Below are 21,471 nucleotides of genomic sequence, written 5' to 3'. Positions count from 1 at the left end.
CATAAGTTCCAAAAGTTTTGTAGCCACACAATTCTTAGTAGCATATTTAAGACCATAATTTTCAAAAGTCATTTTCTATTTCTTCCTTATATAAAAAACTTAATTTTTTTCTTAAATTCGGTGTGTAATCAAACTAATTATTATTTTTTCTTAAATTGTGTGCTGTCAAACTATGCCCTATAATGGAAACAAAGGGAGCAGTTAATTACCTTAACTTTTCTTTTTTCCAAAATAAATATACAAGCAACATTAAGTTGAACGTGGATGAGACTTGGACCTTATCTCGTTATGGGAATGTCTGGATAAGGTAAAACAACTTTGGCTGGATTAGTGTACATCAATTTGATGTTCGAGCATGACATTCTCTTTTTCAAACATGTAACATGAGGAAGCTTTTAGTTGAGTTTTTTTATATATATATTTATTTTTTTTCTTTTTTAATGCCGCCGGAAAAGTATATATATTTTATCTTTTAATTCCGCTGGAAAAGTCTTTTCTTAGAAATATAAAGTCAATTTTCGTTAGAGAGATTTTGAGGAGTTTAGCTGGGGATGACAAAATTTTCACTGAACTTTTAGCTACCCAAATATTAGATATGGAAGTTAGCTCGGGTCATTTTTCTATCTAAAATGACGTTACAAAGTTGGGGATTTTTGCACAGTAGGAACTCTGTAATGAGATAACGCTGTACACAGTGGTGATGTGATATAAGTAGAAGTGGTAAACGGCCGAGTCGGGTCTGATATGGTTCGGGTCGAAAAGGGTTAATGAAAAAATGGATCAATTATCCGACCCGACTTATATTTAATACGGATAAAAAACGGGTTAACTGGCAGATAATATGAGTAACCATATTATCCATGAATTCTTGCATATGATCACTTTTGGGAGAATTCTTAGTCTCCCTATCTTGAGGAACCCCTAATTTAAGGCTTTGCAAATGTAAAAGTTAGACTCATTGGTTATCCATTTTCTAAATGGATAATATGGTTCTTATTCATATTTAACCCATTTTTAAAAAGTTCATTATCCAACCCATTTTTTAGTGGATGAGAAATTAAAAAATAGCCAGATTTACAATGCTTGTTCAAAAATAGCCCAGTTTCAAAAGTAATCGAAATTTAGCCACTTTGCATGTAAAGATAAATCTGAGCGAAAACATTGTTCAAAATCCGAAAAATACACCAGTATATTATACTGGAGTTCCAGGATAAGTATGCTGGAACTCCAGCATAATATGATGGAGTTCCAGCATAAGTACACTAGAACTCCAGCATAATATACTGGAGTTCCAGCAAGTATAATTGTCCAGTATAATATACTGGAGTTTGGAGCACCGGTGCTCCAGTCTCCAGTATATTATACTGGAGTCAGCAAAGTATACCAGTCCAGCATAATATGCTGGAGTTCATACACAAGTGCACCGAACTCCAGTATATTATGCTGTACCAGTCTCTGTTGCAGCAAAATAGTGGCTATTTTTCATTGACTTCGTAAACGCTGGCTATTTTTGAATGACCAGTCCGAAAATTGGCTATACCGTGCTATTTTTACTAATATGGGTGGTTAACTGTTTTCTTTTAACCATTTTGTCACCCCTAGATGCAAGGAAGGGAATCAAATTTCATAAAAATTAGCAGAAAAATGGATAAATATGTACAAGGCGTATGACTGAGAGTCAGATTGCATATGAAATTGCAGGGAGTTAGAACAACAAGAAGCCAATTGACAAATCAGTATTGCTTGTAATAGATACTTCTAACCAATGTTTTAAAAGGCGGGGGCGTGAGGCGAGACGTTTTACCTTTAATGAGGCGAGGCGTAAGCCCTGAGACATGGGGCGTAAGTCCCACATATCATTAAATTTTACTAATTTTAAAAATTTTAAGATAGTATAAAATAAAAATAATTATAAAAATTAAATTAAAATTACAAAATTATAACATATAATCTCTTTAAAATATTTATAAATTATAATTCAACTATGAATAATACGAAAAGTATGACATATATCATAATATGCAAATTAGCTACAACGTCATTACAACTCAAACATCAAAAGTAATGTATTCGATACGAAATCTTATATGCATCTCTTAAGGAGTAATGAATCTTGAAAGAATTTCGATCATATAATTTGATATTTTTCTTAAAATACTCCTTTTATTTAATATGCTTTATATTTGAAAGAGAATTTATATAAAAACATAATTCACAATTTAATTTAAATATGATTCTCTAGCATCGTTTATTTTTAAGTTTCAACAAGTTAATAAAGTGACACATAAGTCACCATACAATACCATGATAACTAATTACTTGTAAATATTTACTAGCTAATACTGAGCTATTAAATTAATAAGTTTTGTATCTCTAAACGTGGAAAAAAATAATATTTAGAAAAAAAATTATAAAAAAAATTATGGACTATTATATAGTAAAGACATAACAAAAGTTAATAAATAAATACTTTTTAAATGAAAGATTTATTTAAAAGTAACTATCATAGCAGTCTTAATGGATAACGTGCAATAATTTTTATTTCAATTATGACATAAGATACTCTCAACTCAATGATATATGATTAACAAAAAAGTAATTTTGAATAGTCGACGGTTTATTAAGAAAATTTGAGGATTTACAAGGTTAGTCACACACAATTGCACAAAATTCTATTAGGCGAGCCCAGTACACTAGGTGTTGGGCGTGCCCGGGGCGTAAGTCTCACAGAACTAAGCCCCACACATAAGCCCAGGGGCGTTTTACGAGTGCTCCGCCCCGGGGCGAGCCCCGGACGAGTCCCAATTCTGCCTTTTAAAACAGAGCTTCTAACTAGGGGTGTTCAACGAAAATAGAGAAATTATATTAAACTGATAAACCGAGTTAAATCGGGGAAAATACTTATTAGCGGTCTGATTTAATTTGGTTTGGTATAACAAAAGTCGACCATAATTGTTTGATTTGGCATTAAAAAAGTCGACCATAATTGTTTGGTTTGATTTTAATTAAAAATAAGTCAAATCGAAATTAAACCAAAACGTCATTATATTTATATAAAATTTTCAAATATTTTATATTTAAAAAATTATTATAATGATTTTAAATATTTCTTGTAATTTTCATAGTTAATATTTCTTTATATTATATTTTAGGTTTTGACTTACAATTTTAAATGGTCCCATAAGTTTGCTATAGAATTATAGTACATAGATGTCTAATAAATCAAATAAAGCCCAAATCAAACTATGTTTATTTTCATTATCTGTCAATAACAATACCTTGTTTTATAGGTTTTCATATGACATTATGTTTTAGGATAATATCATGATGCATCTCAAAGTTTGTGCTTATTTTCTTGGGAAGCACCATATAATTGTTGTATCGTACTAGTGTATAAAGGAAATAATTGAAAGTACTAGTTACATATTTTATGTTGTGGATGCCTTATCGAGAAAACTATAACAACAATAAACCCAGTAGTTTCCCACAAATGGAGTACTCTGGGAAGAGTAAGATGTACGCTGTCTTACCCCTACTTCTAGAAGGGCAGAAAGGTTGTTTCCGATAGACCTCGGCTAGAGAACGACGGAAAAAAGAAAAGGTAATTGCAACAAGGAGGAATAAAATCAAGATGAAATAAGATTGAATCAAAGAATGCAGTCAAACTCTAGGTAGTAATAGCCATCTATGGATAAACGATATCATACTAACACTAATACTAGCGAACTGAGTAAAACAAAGAGAAACGCTCGACTACCTACGAACCTTCTACCCTAATTTTTGACCTTCACACCCTCCTGTCTAAGGATATGTCCTCAATCAGCTCCAGCTGCGCCATATCCCGCCTAATAACCTCTCCTCAAGACTTCTTAGGCCTACTTCTATCCCTCCTGCTACCCAACGAGGCTAACCGCTCGCACCTTCTAACTGGGGCCTCTATACTTCTCCTTTTAACATTCTCGAACTATCTCAACCTCGCCTCCACATCTTTCCTTTACAGGGGCAACTCCCACCTTTTCAGGAATATAATAACCTGAGAAAAATAGAAAAAGCCGAACCAAACCAAAAAATCGAGACAAATCGATTTTTGTTAATTTGATTTGATTTGTAAATTTTAAAACGGACATGGTTCAGTTTGGTAAATAAAAACAACCCGCCCTATGAAGAGAAGTGACGGAAAAGAAGGTGAGATTTGTTTTGCTTCTTTACAAAGTGAATCCCTTTTCCTGCTAATCTAAGCAGAGGAATATTTCGGTGAAAGAGGTTCTTAGTTCCTTACAAATCTTTTTGCAAGATAAAGGGTGTGTTTGGTACGAAGGAACATGTTTTCATGGAAAATGAGTGAATTTATCACTTATTTTTTCTTATTTGGTTGGTGAATGGAATTTTTTTCCGGAAAATATTTTCTAGTATTTGGTTAGAGAAAGTAGTAAGTATTTTTTTAGGAAAATAATTTTTTATGGTACTCTCCTCACCCCTCCCCCCTTCCCCCCCCAAAATCCTCATGTTTTCTGTACTCCCCCCCCCCCCCAAAAAAAAAAAATAGCCAATATTTTCAGTACTTTATTTTTTTCAAGAATTTAATTATTTTTCTAAAAATTCACACAAACCCAAAGGAACTAATGTGTTGCTTTACTTTTTTACGTAAAAACAATGTTGAAATTTGTGCTCCATAACTAAAAAGAAAATACTCACTTTTTTTTAGTTGAAAAAAGTACTCTTTCTACAACATGAACTAAAAAATTCTTTCATTTTGTTAAAATAAAATAAAAATAAAAATTCTACATCATGAAAAAAATAGCCATTTTATTGAAATAAAATAAAATAGTTTTTCCACATCATGAAAATAAAATACTCTTTTTATCGAAATGAAAGAAAATACTTTTTACTATATCATTTTGTTGAAATGAAAGAAAATACTTTTTCTACATGATAAAAAGAAAATACTTTTTGTTAAAATAAAAAAAAAACTTTTTTGTTAAAATGAAAAAAAATTGTTAACATTAAGAACAAAAAATACTTTTTTATATCATGAAAAGAAAATACTCATTTGTTGAAAAGAAAAAAATTACTCTATCAATAACATGAAAGAAAGTACTATTCGTAATATTTCTATTTAGGGTGGGAATGGTGGGTCGAGTGGTGGGGTGGGGGTGGGGGTGGGGTGTGTGAGGGTGGTTGGTGGGGATGGAGAATAGAGAGAAGGTTGAAAAAGAGTTTTGGAAAATATTTTCCCTTCTCTTGATATAGAAAATATTTTGCTCCAATTGGAGGAAAATGAGTTGAGAAAAATATTTTCCAAAACATTTAAGCCAACCAAATATGAGAAAATTAAAAATATTTTTCTAAAAGTATTTTCCTTCGTATCAAACACACCCAAAGAGTTGATATGTTGTCCCTTCTCACCTATTATATGGAAGCAGAAGCGTGTTGTAGCAAAAAAAAAATTGCTTCTAGAAGCTAATTTGAGTGTGGCAAAATATCTTATCACCCCCTAAACTTGTCACAGATTATTATTTAGAGCTTTAAACTATTCATGGTCTTAATTACTCCCCGTCAGCTAGGCCTTGTGCGAGTCATTACCCTCCTGGATGCTGATGTGACAAATTGTGTGGGTGCACTCACCTGCCACGTGAATGTTTTTTGCATATGTGACATTTTTTTTGAAAAATAAAATGTATTTTTACCTTTTTAAGTATGTTACTTTTTTAGATAATTTTTTTCGAATACAATTTATAATAAAACTTGGATAGAACTACATTATTTAGGCTAATTCTTTTATTTGGCTAAAAATAATAAAGTTTTAGTTAATCTTTTTTTGAATTTGACCTGAAAATAAAGATTTATACAATTGAAATAAATAGTCAAGGCATCTAAAAAATTATAAAAAATACATAGTTTGAAATTAATTCTTTTGGCTATAATTTTTTATATAGCTCTAAATTATGGTGTTCAAAAAATAATTTTTTTTACAGATTTTATTTGAAAAATATATATATATATTACAGATTTTACGTGGAAAAAAGTAAAAATACATAGTTGAAATAAATAGTCATTGTATCAAAAGAAGAGATAAAAAGAGTGTACAATTGCAAAAAAATAACTTACTCTATGGATACATTTTTAGAGCAATAAAAAAAGGGTAGCCCGGTTGTCACGACCCAAAATTCACTAGTCGTGATTGACACCTAACCCAACCTGCTAGGTAAGCAATTAACATATCAATTTCCATATAACTTACTAAAACAATTAAACAAAGGAATTATCTGAATCTTATACATTTCCCAAGGACTGGTAGTACAAATCATGAGATTCTAAAAGTAGAGATTTCAAAACTGATAGGAAATAAATACTACATAAATAGAGTTATATAATCTAAGGCTACCATGAATAAGAGGCAGCTACAGGAGGGACACAGGTACGCCTTCAGAACCAGCAACCCTTGAACACAACAACATCGGCATCGGGATCTGCACGCAATGTGCAAGAAGTATAGTATGAGACTCAAAAAGTAACAAACTTAACCTCGGGTTGAAAGTAGTGACGAGCTGGAACATAGGTCGGGTCCAACACCAATAATCGAATAGCAATTCATAACAGTGTACAACAAAAACATAAAGAAAATAGCTCAGAAGTAAAGTGCTCAGCCTTTTCATAGTTTTCCGAAGACAATTCCACTTTTCAAGTATACCAATAAAAGCCCAAATCCTTTACCGACATCGTTAAAAATATGAGTAAGTTTGAAAACTGTAACTTTTTCCCAAAAGTCCTTTCAACAGTAAATGTGATGTTTCATTTTATTTCTTCTTTTGATGCAATAACAATTTATTTTAACTGTATATTTTTACTTTTCAGGTAAAATATGTAAAAAGTATAATTTTAGAGCACCATAATTTGGAGCTATATAAAATATTATAGCCAAAATAATTAATTTCAAACTATGTCTTTTTATAACTTTTTAGATGTCTTGACTATTTATTTCAATTGTATAAATCCTTATTTTCAGGTTAAATTCAAAAAAAATTAACTAAAACTTTATTATTGTTAGCCAAATAAAAAAATTAGTCTAAATAATGTAGTTCTATCCAACTTTTATTATAAATTGTATTCGAAAAAATTATCTATAAAAGTAACATACTTAAAAAGGTAAAAATATATTTTATTTTTTAAAAAATGCCACATATACAGAAAAATTCACGTGGCAGGCGAGTGCACCCACATAATTTTCCACATTAGCATCTTGGGGTTAATGGCTCTCAAAAGACATAATTGAAAGGGATAATTAAGACCACGAATAGTTTAAGGCTGTAACTAATAATCCATGACAAGTTTAGGGGGGTGATAAGGTATTTTGCCTTTAAATGTTCTGCTCTCACATCAAGGGTTTGAATTACTAAAATAGAACGGAGGATGAAACATGACCTTTTATTTAAAGCATTATGTTTCATGAGATCTTTGTAATAACCATGAAATAATCGATATCTATATATTTAAACTAATATTTAACTGATTTGATATGTTCTTTTATTTTATTTTTACCTAATTTGGTATTTTTTAATTTTATTTTCTTATGATAATTACTAGCATAATTCTATTTTCATCTCCATATATTAAAAGCCAGGGCACTTTATCAAAACTCAGAGCATGTTTTAAACAAAAAAATTAGGGTTTCGTCTAATGTACTTTGCAGCTCCAACTATGCTCCATTAAGTTAATCACATAGTTCAAAAGTTGTTTTATTGATGATCTATTAGTTATTGTTTAAAATTTATGTCACGATCCAAATCGATGAACCGCGACGGGTATCCGGTGCCTTATCCAATTGAGTACCAACATAACATATCTTTTTTATCGTACCATCATGGGTTAATGGGCTAGAATAAAACATAAGAGAATACTCGATATAGGACAACCGAACATGGAATACAAACTTATACATGTGACATACAGAGCTATAAGACCAAAATGATCACTTGTACACTCAAAACATAGGTCGACAAGGCCATACAATCTTCATATGCATGACATATGTATACCAGTCTCTAAAAGTACATAAACGTCATAAAGGTAGGGACAAGGCCCCGCCATACAAATAACTACATGTCCAAAGTATACTGACCAAATAGGCAACTCCAGAGAAAGTGGAGTGCCGCTGAGCTGATAGCCTACTAGGAGGACTGTCAACCTGTTTATCGGGGACCCTGCGGGCATGAAAAGCAACGTTCCTGGACAAAAGGGACGTTAGTACGTATAAAGTACTGAGTATGGAAGGCATGAAAAGTAGTATATAAAAAACATGAAAGAAACATGGAGTAAATGATTCAACCTATATGTCTGAATAGCTTAGTGAATCATGAAACATTTATAGTGACATGTATATGTGTACAAATTTCATATCATTCATACGTATATGCGTACATAATATCATCAAGCCTATGAGGGCATCCCATCATATCATCTCGGCCTTAATGGGCGAAATCATTAACGTATGACAGGTGATCAGGTGGTGGTGAGTATATGATGCCGTAACCTTCCCCATATTTCATATACATATAATATATGCATATATAACGCCATTTGATTATGGGTCAATGTACATTTATAAATGAATGCAGTGCATAATGAAGTAAGTCAATAAGATCTCTCCGAATTTCATAAGATCAATATGACTTTGGATAACTTTATCAACTTACATATTTTTTGAGATCCATAAATAGAAGATATAATAATAGGACATATGGGGAATCAACAACATACGCATCCCTCATACTTCTATGAATAGAGTCATTTATAAAAGTTGCATGTTTGCTCGTTTCGTTTGTATCATATGGATCATGCCAAAAGGAAAGAAGGGATATCCTTAACATACTTTTGTTGCTTACTTAACCTCATGTCGTTGGTTCAACCCGTTAGTAATTCAATCTACAACAACGATATAGAAGCATTGTTAAGCATACAGAAGCTGGAATTCAACATAAATGAGTGACTAGCTCGTCTACGAGTAATTGGACAACACCTCCCCTTATTATTTTTCTTTCCCCAAATCAAAAAACAAGACCAACATGCCCAGAATGTCAAAAAATATATAACATCAATATACCACCTTAACATCCATCACAATACATCACCAAAATAGTCCATACAATCTCACACAATAACCCAGTGCTACTTTGCACTTTTCTATCCCTAAAATTTAGCTAGAACTCTTGAATACACTTCAAACGGGCAAATCAAAATATACTCAAGTAATAAATACTGATTTTTAAGACACAACACAATATAAGAACGAACTCATAGCAGTCTACAAATTACAACAACTGAAAATTGATTTTCGGATTATTACTTCATCAATTTTAACTCTCATAACTTAGTCAAGGTACCAATAAGCTTAAAAACAACATGTCAAAGCCAATATTCACATGTTATAGCCATATAATAACATGAAACTACTCCAAACAATTCATAACATCTCAACAATTTCAACTCAATTTTCAGCCCCTACTTCGCAAGTTCTTCCCCAAACAACCTAGCTAGAACTGAGATAAACTCAAATAAATGAAGAAAAGATGCTTTTATTATCTAGATCGGATCTTTATGGGATGAAAAAATGGTATTATATTTCCCTTGATGACCATTAACTTGCTTCACTTCAGACTCTTCAAAATTGGAGATTACCCTTTAACTTGAATTGAAAGATGAAGAAGATTATCCACAACTTCTTGAAAGTTTGGAGTAGATCAATTTGGTAGAGAATTTCATAGCTCTCTTTATGTTTATACTACTTGGATATTATGAGGGGAGGTGTCTTGATTAAACCCCTAAAAAGGTCCTCTTGGCAACCTATACATGTCCATTTAGGTGGACTAATTTGGGCCTTCCCTTTTTGCAAGTAGGGGACACACTTACTTGTCACCTACTTGGTTACTTTATAGGTTTCACATGCTACCCTTATTCACTTATACACGTGTCTTTTACTCGTTTAATAATAATAACATGTGTTAAGTAGCTCAAGCTAGTACGGCGGGTAAGCGAGCAGCTCAAGTAAGTATCCCGGTAAGAAAGCAACACAATTTTACATATCCATTATCTCATTTATTTTCTTCCAAGTCTCATTCATCTTAATTTACTTAAGACTTTGATAAACCTTCCTTAGCCTTGAAAAAGCATTTCACCTTTTTTGAGCTTACATTAGATAATCTTATAATGACAGTGACGTCTGAAGTATGGGTGTAATATCCTTCCCTTTTAGAAATATTCATCCCCAAATATTAACTCTTAAAGGTTTGTGAAAACGGAGTGTAACATCATTAAATTACTTTATATACTTTCAAAGAGGATCTCATTTTTGAGCTTACATAAATTGACTTACAAAATATATGGACCGCAGAAAGAGAGAGATGTGGCTGCAGTTCAGAATTGTGCGGCCGCAAGATTCCAATCCTGTCAGGCTGAAGCAAAGTGCGGATCGCACATGGAATTGTGTGGCCGCAGAACCTCCGAAGGGGCATTTTTGTCCGAAAATTCTAACTCTGCATAAATAGAAGAGTTTTACTTTTTTAGGTCAAGTTGTGATATCAGCAGCCACAATAGACATTTTTCTTTACCCTCTATAGTAGTTTTTGCCTTTTTGAGCTTTTTGAACATAAATTTCATTATTTTAATCATCAATATTGGTTTAATATCATTTGAAAAATTGGGTTGTTTCTTCTTCTATTTCTTCTGTTTTAAGCATGAGTAGCTAGATTCTCACTAGGGTTGTGACCCAACCCTAGAGTTTAAACTTAATGGGTGTTTGATTTATCGCTTGTTTATGGTTGGGTGTTTATTATTTAGCCTTGTTATTGCTTTTAATTGTAGAATTAATGGTTACAAATATTAGTTCATGCCTATTTGACTTGGTCTCTACTTGAGAAAAAGAGACTTAGTCTAGGAAAACTTGGCTAACAAGAAATTGGGATAAATCAAGAGATTGATAGTCCCAGTTAAAGGGTTGAATCTAGAGATAGTAAAACCTGACTTGAGATTTTTATCAACCGTTTTGTTCAATACCCATTTGGACTTGAGAAAGCCAAATTGGGCAAAATTATTCTCTGACCGAGAGGTATTGAGTGGGTACTAGAGTGTTAATAGCTATAATACACTCGACCAATAAAATAAGTTTTAAAGTTTACAACCTGTTAGGAAAACACCTAGGTGAAGGTCATAGCCCTAGGCCTTTTATATCATTTGAAAAACAATAAAAATAATTTTCTAGTTTCAATTCTTAGTTGGTAATCTTAATTTAAATTAGACTTAGAAACAACCCAATTTTGTGAATGTGCAATTTGAGATAATTCAAGCTCATTCGCTATAATATATACTCCTAGGTTCTATTCATAGCTCCCTGTAGAAAATTGACCCTGACTCCTTGCTGGGTATTACTATTGCATCGACCATTTTACAACCTTAAATAGAGTTGTGACATGGACGAGATCAATTTTTGGCGCCGTTACTGGGGAGCATTAAAACAAATTTAGCTATATATTTGGTTTTGTGTGTGAATTGTCTTCTTTTCCTTCCCTGTTACTGATTTTTATGAATCATTTATAGGAGAAACAATGGCCCTCAACAATGATCAACTAGGAAACATTCCTTTGGGGGATGTGGACGTGGAAGATGACCAAGTTTAAGAGGTTCCTCTTGAACCTCAAGCAAATAGAAGAGGCCGACCACCTCAAGACAACGTCCCAGTTCCACCCTCACCTCCACCAAGAGCGGCTCCACACCATGTGTTGCCGCATGAAGGGTATGCAAGTGCCATACCCCCACCCCATATTAGGGCGGGCAACATTCAAATCACGAATGTAATGCTCACTTTGCTAGAGCAACGAGGATTCTTCACCGGGGCTCCGAGTCAAAATGCATACAAACACTTGGAGGGGTTTGTGGACACTTGTTGGGGGAGTAAACACACAAACGTCTCTGAAGATGCTTTAAGGTTGATGTTATTTCCTTCCTCTCTACGGGGGACAACCTTGGATTGGTTAGAGAGATTGCCAAACCATTCCATCCATACATGGGATAAATTGGCGGAGAAATTTATTTCCAAGCTTTTCTCCCGGGCATATGACTACTCTTAGATATGAGATTCTATCATTCAAACAAGAGCCCAATGAGCCATTGCATGAAATATGGGAGAGGTACCGAACAATGGTCAAAGAGTGCCCCAATAATGACATGACGAAGGCTATGATTCAACAAACTTTCTATCGGGAGATCAATACTACCAAACAATGCATGGTCAACCAACTTGCTGTGGAAATTTCATGACAAAGCCGTATACGGAAGCTTGTGAGATTTTAGATGAAACGGCGGATACTTCATCGGCATGGCAAAGTAGAGCGGATGTTCCTCAAGGTGGTCCGAATATGATTCACCTGCATAAAGAATTGCATGATAATGGGCAAGCCATTGATGAATTGACCACCACAATGAATCAATTAGCAAAAGATCAGCTTCAACAAGTACAAAATCCTAAGCAAGTCAATGCCATAGAGGGAGTTAGTATGATGGTGAACAAGAGAAGGCCAAAGGATCCACAAGTGAAAAACCGTGTGGAAAATTATGTACAAGAAGATAGTTGGTTTGATTAATATGATCTTACAATGAACAAGGGGAGGAAGTGCAATACATGAACAACTTTCAAAGGCAAATAAACAACTTTCAAGGCCCGAATCAACAACAATGGTGACCTTAAGGTAATTGGAATTCTAACAACCAAGGTTATTGAAATGGGGGTAACAATCAAGGGAATTGGAATGGTGGAAATAACCAAGGCAATTGGAGTGGAAACAATCAAGGATATTGGGGAGGCAACAACCAATAGGGATGAAATAATAATCAAGGCAATCGAGGGTTGGGCTTTAAAAGGCCCCCGATGTATCAACAACCGAGCAACCACCTCCTTATCCTTCCCATGGTCCAAGTTCTTCCAATAATAAGGTGGGACGAATTGAGAATATATTCAAACAAATGATGGAGAATAATGCTGACTCTGATGCCTAACTAGCCTCACACAACACATCAATTCGCAACTTGAAAGTTCAAATGGGGAAAATCTCTCAAGCTCTAAACACTCATCCTAAGGGGGCACTAACAAGTGACACGGTGGTGAACCCAAAGGGTGAGAATAAAATGGGACATGCCATGGACGTTACTATAAGGAGTGGAAAAGGTGGGGATGCACCCACCTCAAGTTAAAGGAAACTTGTGGATGATGAGCAAGTGGTACAAGAAGATTATACCCCGAACAATGTGGTGCAAACAAATAATGAAGTGCAGATTGAAATTAATGACAATGTGGGAGAGACTCAAGAGTAAGTGAACCCATCTAGGGAGCACATTGTTGACATACCGGAATTGGTAGTGCAAAAAGCTAAGGCACCAATTCCTATGCCTCCTCCTCCATATTCTCAAAGGCTTGCTAAGAAAAATGGCGAGAATAAATTCAAAAAGTTCATTGACTTGATGAGTCTATCATTCAATTTGCCATTAGTTGAAGTTTTGGAGAAAATGCCCGGTTATGCAAAGTTTATGAAAGATTTGGTGACAAAGAAGCGGTCGATGAATTATGAAACAATAAAATGACTCATCGAGTAAAATTGTACATTCCATGGCTCCTAAATTGAAAGATCCCGGTGCTTTCACAATCCCTTGTACCATTGGATGTGCTGAGTTTGCTAAAGCTCTTTGTGATCGTGGGGCAAGTATCAACTTGATGTGCTATTTGGTTTTCAAGACTTTGGGAATTGGGCAACCAAGACCCACATCTATGAGATTACAAATGATTGATCGTACCATGAAGAGACAATTTGGAGTGATTGAGGATGTATTGGTTCGTGTTGATAAATTCATTCTTCCAGCAAATTTTGTTATTCTTGATTGTGAGGTTGATTATGAAGTGCCGATTATTCTGTAGACCTTTCCTTGCTACGGGGAAAGCTCTAGTTGATGTTGAAGCCAAAGAACTTACTTTCCGGGTTGGTGATGAAAAAATGGGTTTTCATGTGTAAGTCTATGAGACAACCAAATAGCAATGAGGTGTGCTCTTTCGTGGACTTGGTGACCGATGTGATCGTGGATGAAACAAGTGTTGTGATGAATGTTGATGATATATTGGAGGCCGTCTTGCGCAATTTTGATGATGAATAGATGGAGGGTTTCGTGGAATGTGAGAACTCTTTGCAAGGAATGGGGTTGTACCCTTATGAGCCCGCAAATTATCCTTGAACAACTCCTCCAATAAAGCCTTAAATTGAGGAGCCTCCCATCTTGGAGTTAAAGCCATTGCCTCCACATCTTCGGTATGAATTTCTTTGGCCCTTATTTTACTTTACCAGTTATTCTTTCCTCTTGTTTGACTAATGTGCAGGTAGATTTTACATTGGCGGTGCTACAAAAGAAGAAGAAGGCTATTGGATGGACATTTGCAGATATTTGGGGGATAAGCCCTGTTTTTTGCATGCACAAGATTAACTTGGAAGAAGATGCCAAACCATCTATATAACATCAAAGGAGACTCAATGAATCCATGCAAGAGGTTGTCAAAAAGGAGATCATCAAGTGGTTGGATGCCGGGGTTATTTACCCTATTTTCGATAGTTCATGGACTTCTCCGGTTCAATGTGTCCCATACGTGATGGGTGTGATGTGACTGCGAGATGTATTCATGTGATTTGAAAGCGACGAGAAGGGTCTGCTGGAGGATAGAAGGACTATTAGGTGCTCGATTTTTCATCTTAATTTGAGGAATAACCCCGAGTTATGGGAGTGTGAAGAATCTTTCCATGTTTGCTAGTTGGGAGTGGAGTAAATTCATGTCGTGGTCTGAGTTCAGACTCAGGAAGTTTAAGTGACTGCGTAATGTTTATGATGATGGAAGGTATACAAAAATGTTAGTTTGAGGCAAAACAGGTGGGACTATCTCCTGCGGATTATTCTGAAGTTTGTGTAATCCCTTGTGTCATTTATTGGAAGATCTCTGCTATCGGGGAAATATATGTTTTACAATTTGAGTTCGGGTTGCTCAAGAGAGTAGGCTTGACTACTATGAGAGTGAATGCGAGATTTGCAGAAGATATAAAATACCAGATGGTCTGTGTTCCACGAGCTTATGAAGGATTGAGTTTAATCTCACTATGGTATTATTGCAGCAATAAAGTATATGTGTTATGAGTTATTGTGTATGTTTTGATCTATGGCTTCGAGCCAAGTGGGGGATTCCACTATCAATTAGTCGATTGCACGGTTATGTGCTATGTTGGTTCCAGTTTGAGGCGTGCAGGTGAATCAGTCATCGACTTTAGCGCCAGTTACTTCACCACCACCCACCAAGTCAGCTAGGGATCGCCCTAGAGAGGGGAGGTCGATCAGGTGGTGGTCAAGCCCGATTCTATGCACTTTCAGGCAGACCCGATGCTATTGCTTCAGATGATTTTATTATAGGTATTGTTTCAGTCTGCCATAGAGATGCCTCTATATTATTTGATCCCGGTTCCACCTTTTCTTATGTGTCATCATACTTTGCTCTTTATTTGGGTACGTCTCGTGAGTTTCTTGCTTCACCTGTTCATGTATCTACCCCGGTGGGCGATACTGTTATTGTAGACCGTGTGTACCGGTCGTGTGTGGTGACTATTGGGGGTCTGGAGACCCGTGTGGATCTTTTATTGTTGTGTATGGTGGATTTCGATGCCATTTTGGGCATGAATTGGCTATCTCTGTGTCGTGCTATTCTGGACTGTCATGCTAAGACAGTCATATTGGCTATACCGGGTGTGCCACAGAATGAGTGGTGAGGTGTGACTGATTATATTCCTAGTAGAGTGATCTCATTCTTGAAAGCCCAAGATATGGTTGGGAAGGGTTGTCTCTCATATCTAACCTTTGTGAGGGATGTCGGTGCTGAGACTCCCAGTATTGATTCTGTTCAAGTTGTGAGGGATTTTCCTGATATATTTCCTACAGACCTGTCGGGCATGCCATCAGACGGGGATATTGACTTTGGTATTGACCTGGTGCCCGGCACCCACCCCATTTCTATTCCACCATATCGTATGGCACCAGCGAAGTTGAAGGAGTTAAAGAAGCAGCTTCAGGAACTCCTTAATAAACGATTCGTTCGGCCTAGTGTGTCACCTTGGGGTGTGTCGGTTCTATTTGAATTAACAAATTGCCTACCACCTACCTAAATAACAGGCAATTGAACAAAGTAACAATTAAGAACAAGTATCCTTTGCCTCGCATTGATAATTTATTCGACCAGCTTCTGGGAGCGAGAGTGTTCTCCAAGATTGATCTTCGTTCAGGTTGTCACCAGTTGAAGATCAGGGTCTCGGATATTCTTAAGATAGCTTTCAGGACCTGATATGGTCATTATAAGTTCTTGGTGATGTTTTTTGGGCTGACCAATGCCCCAGCAACGTTCATGTATTTGATGAACAGTGTGTTCCGGCCTTATCTTGATTCGTTTGTTATAGTCTCCATTGATGATATTTTAGTGTATTCGCGTAGTCAGAAGGAGCACACGGAGATTTGAGAGTTGTGTTACAAATATTGAGGGAGGAGAAGCTTTATGCAAAATTCTCCAAGTGTGAGTTTTGGCTCTGTTCAGTGGCTTTCTTGGGGTAAGTGGTGTCCAGTGAGGGTATTCAGATTGATTCGAAGAATATAGAGGCAGTTCAGAGTTGGCCCAGACCGCCCTCAGCCATAGAGATTTGCAACTTTCTTGGTTTGGCGAGTTATTATCGCCATTTTGTTCAGGGATTCTCATTTATTGCATCGCCCTTGACCAAGTTGACTCAGAAGGGTGCTTCATTTGTATGGTCGGATGAGTGTGAGGAGAGCTTTTAGAAGCTCAAGACAGCTTTGACCATAGCTCTAGTTTTAGTTTTGCCATCAGCTTCAGGTTCATATATTGTGTATTGTGATGCTTCGAGAGTTGGCATTGGTTGTGTATTGATGCAAGAAGGTAGAGTTATTGCTTATGCTTCTCGTCAGTTGAAGCCCCATGAGAAGAACTACCCTATTCATGATTTAGAGTTGGCTGCCATAGTTCATGCGTTAAAGATTTGGAGGCATTACTTGTATAGTGTGTCTTGTGAGGTGTTTAATGATCATCGTAGCTGCCGGCACTTGTTCAAATAAAAGGATCTCAATTTGAGGCAGCAGAGGTAGTTAGAGTTGCTTAAGGATTATGATATCACTATATTGTACCATTCGGGAAAGGCCAATGTAGTGGCCGATGCTTTGAGCCGAAAGGCAGTGAGTATGGGGAGTTTGGAATAAATTCCAGTTGGGGAGAGACCTCTTGCGGTTGATGTGCAGGCCTTGGCCAATTGGTTCGTGAGATTAGATGTTTTGGAGCCTAGTCGGGTATTGGCTTGTATGGTTTCTCGGTCTTCCTTATATGATCGCATCAGAGTGCGCTAGAATGATGATCCGCATTTGCTTGTCCTTAAGGATAGAGTTCAGCATGATGATGCCAGAGATGTGACCATTGATGATGATGGGGTGTTGAGGATGCAGGGCCAGATTTGTATGCCCAATGTGGATGGGCTTCGGGAGTTGATTCTAGAGGAGGCCCATAGCTCGCGGTATTCCATTCATCCGGGTGCCGCAAAGTTGTATCAAGATTTGAGACAACACTATTGGTGGAGAAGAATGAAGAAAGATGTTGTGGGATTTGTGGCTCGGTGTCTAAATTGTCAGTAGGTGAAATATGAGCATCAGAGACCGGGTGGCTTGCTTCAGCAAATGGATATTCTAGAGTGGAAGTGGGAGAGGATCACTATGGACTTTGTTGTTGGACTTCCACGGACTTTGAGGAAGTGAGATGCTATTTGGGTGATTGTGGATCGGCTGACCAAGTCCGTGCACTTCATTCCGGTATGTACTACCTATTCTTCCGAGTGGTTGGCAGAGATCTATATCCCGTAGATTGTTCGTTTGCATGGTGCCCCAGTTTCCATCATTTCAGATAGGGGCACTCAGTTTACTTCACAGTTTTGGAGGTCTGTGCAGCGAGAGTTGGGTACTCAGGTTGAGTTGAGCATAGCTTTTCACCCTCAGACGTACGGGTAGTCCGAGCGCACTATTCAGATATTGGAGGACATGTTACGTGCTTGTGACATTGATTTCGGAGAGTCATAGGATCAGCTTCTACTGCTTGTGGAGTTTGCTTAGAACAACAACTACCAGTCGAGTATTTAGATGGCTCCATATGAGGCTTTGTATGGGAGGTAGTGTAGATATCCAGTTGGTTGGTTCGAGCCCGGTGAGGCTAGGCTATTGGGGACAGACTTGGTGCAGGATGCCTTAGAAAAGGTGAAGGTGATTCAGGAGAGGCTTCGTACAGCGCAGTCAAGGCAAAAGAGCTATGCTGATAGAAAGGTTCGGGATGTGTCCTACATGGTTGTCGAGAAGGTTCTGTTGAAGGTTTCACCCATGAAGGGTGTTATGAGATTTAGAAGGAAAGGTAAATTGAGTCCGCAGTTCATTAGGCCTTTTGAGGTGCTTCGGAGGATTGGGGAGGTGGCTTATGAGCTTGCTTTTCCACCCAACTTGTCGAGTGTGCATCTGGTATTCCATGTTTCTATGCTCCGGAAGTATATTGGGGACCCGTCTCATGTTTTGGATTTCAACATAGTTCAGTTTGATGATGATTTGACTTATGATATGGAGCCAGTGCTAGTTTGGGCCGTCAGGTTCGAAAGTTGAGGTCGAATGATGTAGCTTCAGTGAAAGTGCAGTGGAGAGGTCGGCCCATGGAGGAGGCTACCTGGGAGACCGAGCGGGAGATGCAAAATAGATATCCTCACCTCCTTGAGGCATCAGGTATGTTTCTTGATGCGTTCGCGGATGAACATTTGTTTAAGGTTGGGAGGATGTGACGACCCGGCCCGTTGTCTCATGAGTTACCGCTCCGTTTCCCCCATTTTTGTTTATTTATTCTTTGTTATCCATGTTATGTGGTATCGGTTTGGTCGGATCAAATCCAGAATGATTCTAGCAAGGTTTGAGATACTTAGTCTCTTTTAAGGAAGTTTAAGTTGGAAAAGTCAATCGAATATTGACGTATGTGTTAGAGGGCTCGGATGTAAGTTCCGATGGTTCGGTTAGCTTCGGGAGGTGATTTTGGGACTTAGGAGTGCGATCAGAATGAGTTTTGGAGGTTCGGAGTAGATTTAGGCTTGAATTAGTGAAGTTGATATTTTGGCAATTTCCTGTTGGTTGGCGAGATTTTGATATAGGGGTCGGAATGGAATTTCGAGAGTTGCAGTAGCTCCATTGTGTCATTTGGGATGTGTGTGCAAAATTCCAAGTCATTCGGACGTAGTTTGGTTGGGTTTTTGATCAAAAGCGGAATTCAGAAGATTTTAGAAAAGTTTTGCTTGAATCCGATGTGTTTTGAGTGATTTGATGTTATTTGAGGTGTTTTGATGATTCAAATACATTTGAATAAGGTATTAGGATGTTTTTGTGCCTTTGGTTGAGGTCCCAGGGGCCTCGGGTGAGTTTCGTGTGGTCAATCGGATCATTTTGAAGTTAAGAAAGTTTCAGAAATTGCAGGTTCAGTAGTTGCAGGTATTTACTCTTCGCATTCGCGAGTGGACCCTCGCATTCGCGAAGAGTCAGCTAAGGGAGGTGGAAATTTAGCCTTCATGTTCGCGAGGCAGGTTACGCGTTCGCAAAGGGCTATGAGATTGTGCATCGCGTTCGTGGGCGTGTAGTCGCGTTCGCATAAAATGAATTGAGAGGCTGAGCCTCAGTGGAATTAACCCATCGCGTTCGTGAAGGTTCGTCTAGGTAAAGCATCGCATTCGCGAGGGTCTTGTCATGTTCGTGTAAGAGGATTTTGATCAAAGTTATTTTGTGCTTCGCAAACGCGAGGCTTTGACCGCGTTCTTGAAGAAGGATTTTCAGGCCTAGGCAGAAGTTTAAAAGGTCGTCTTGTCCGCGAATGTGGGGTTTATTTCCTCCATAGTGGGTCGTTTTTGTAGTTTTTTGAAGGAGATTGAAGAGGGATTCAAGGGGAATCACTTAGAGGTAAGATTTTTTGGACTTAAAACTCGATTATTATGTGAATTCCACCTAGAAAATCATGGAAATTAAGCCAAAAATTGAAGAATAGGGCTTAGAAATTTGGACCTTTAATTGAGGATTTGAAGGATCATTTGGGGTCGGATTTGAGAACCTTTGATATGTATGAACTCGTGGGGAGATAAGGAATCTATTGATACAAAAATTATTGTATTTCGAGATGTGGGTCCAGGGGTCGGGTTTTGGTAATTTCAGGATTTGTGTAGTATTTTGATTATTCTCGCTTGGGCTTCGTTCCCTTAGCCTATTTTAATGTCCTCGTTCTGATTTTGGATAGATTCGACGTGAGTGGAGGCTAATTCGAGGGGCAAAGGCATCGCGAGCTAGAGATTTGACCGGTTTGAGGTGAGTAGTAATTGTAAATGATGTTCTGAGGGTTTGAAACCCCGGATTTCACATCGTAGTGCTATATTAAGGTGAGGCACACACTTGATGACGAGCGTGGGGTCGTGAACTATTGGGGATTGTGACTTAGTCTATCCCGGTTGATGATTTTACCGCGTATTTGACAGAAATCTATTTGTTATCATCATTATTTGGGCTGAATGCCATATTTGGGCCTTGTGCCAACTATTTGAACCCTTCGGGGATTTTTACTGGTATTTTCTCACTGTTTTGACTTTATACCTGAACTCAATCATGTTATATTTCACTATTTTTCGTACTCAGCCATGTTTACCTATTTTAACACTTACATGATCTTTTAAATGATATTTTGGGCTGAGAAACATATTTTAATACTGCCCGAGTGGCTTGTGAGGATTTTTGACTGAGTAAGGCCAAGGGCCTATGTTGTGAGGAAACATTTGATACTGATTATGAGGCCGAGGGCCTGAGATATGTACGCCACGAGGTGGCTTGATTGATGTGAGGTCGAGGGCCTAGTGATGATGCTACGAGGTGGCTTGATATTGCGCTTGGGCCGTAAGGGGCCCTCTAGGAGTCTGTACACCCCCAATGAGCGCGGGTACCCATTGTGAAGTGAGATTGAGCCCAAGGGGCTGGTACTTTTCTGAGATGTTGCCTGAGGGGCGGATTTGTTGATACTGTGCTTGAGGGGCGAGCTTTTATGTGTTTACTTTTCATAATTGACTGTCAATTACCTGTTTAACCATTGAAGAAGGTTTTTTATGAAACTACATTTGACTTAAAGAATTTTACCTATCTTTCGTTGAATTACTGAATTTAAATAGTTTTACTGCTTCATTATAGAATGCTTTGTGCCTTACGTGATTTCTTGATTTCAGTCTTTATTTACCTTTGTTACTCACTGAGTTGGAGTACTCACTTTACTCCCTACACCCCTGTGTGCAGATTCAGGCGTAGCTGGTC

This window comes from Nicotiana tabacum, chromosome 3 (assembly GCF_000715075.1).
Source record: "Nicotiana tabacum cultivar K326 chromosome 3, ASM71507v2, whole genome shotgun sequence".
In the NCBI taxonomy this organism is placed as follows: domain Eukaryota; kingdom Viridiplantae; phylum Streptophyta; class Magnoliopsida; order Solanales; family Solanaceae; genus Nicotiana; species Nicotiana tabacum.
The sequence above is the reverse complement of the archived record's forward strand: the minus strand, read 5'-3'. Positions refer to the sequence as shown.